The sequence below is a fragment of the Maniola hyperantus genome, chromosome 27 (assembly GCF_902806685.2).
Source record: "Maniola hyperantus chromosome 27, iAphHyp1.2, whole genome shotgun sequence".
Classification (NCBI taxonomy): domain Eukaryota; kingdom Metazoa; phylum Arthropoda; class Insecta; order Lepidoptera; family Nymphalidae; genus Maniola; species Maniola hyperantus.
In genome coordinates this window covers 189,363-189,981 of record NC_048562.1, presented here as the reverse complement: position 1 = coordinate 189,981, position 619 = coordinate 189,363, and positions in this window count along the sequence as shown.

The following is a 619-nucleotide window of genomic DNA, read 5'->3' as shown; positions in this document are numbered from 1 at the left end:
TCGTTCTCCGTACCTCGGGTGCTCTTATTATTAACTGCTCGCGACTTCGTCCGCGTGGACTACACAAATTTCAAACCCCGTAGAGGTAGAATTTTCTAAAATCTTTTCTTAGCGGATACGAATCTACGTCATAATAGCTATCTGCATGCCAATTACTAATCCAGGATGCCCAGGATGCCGATGGATGGTGGGAAAATTCCCTTAATTCAGTGAACATCACGATGAAAGCCATCTAACTCATTTGACATGGTCTATATTTGCTGCTTCACAGAGCGAAGGAAAAATAACATTTCGTAGCAAACCTTCAATGGATTAAAAATAAATGTCAAACGAGCTTTGTGTCTTTTATTCAGTGATTATTATCACAGAGTTAGCAAATCCTCCCAAAAACATACATAAAACATAACTCTCAACCTTTGTCTACTCTTCTGATCGCAGTGTGATAAAAAAACAGGTATACCTAGTACGCGACAGGTCGAGATGGCAATCGGGGTGGGCACGGACGCCCTGCACAGCTCACGCGCTAACCCGTAGCGGGCGTGCGGGGCGTCCCCCCGCCTCACACCCACATCGCCATCTCGACCTGTCGCGTACTATAGATAATATGAAAAACGCCATG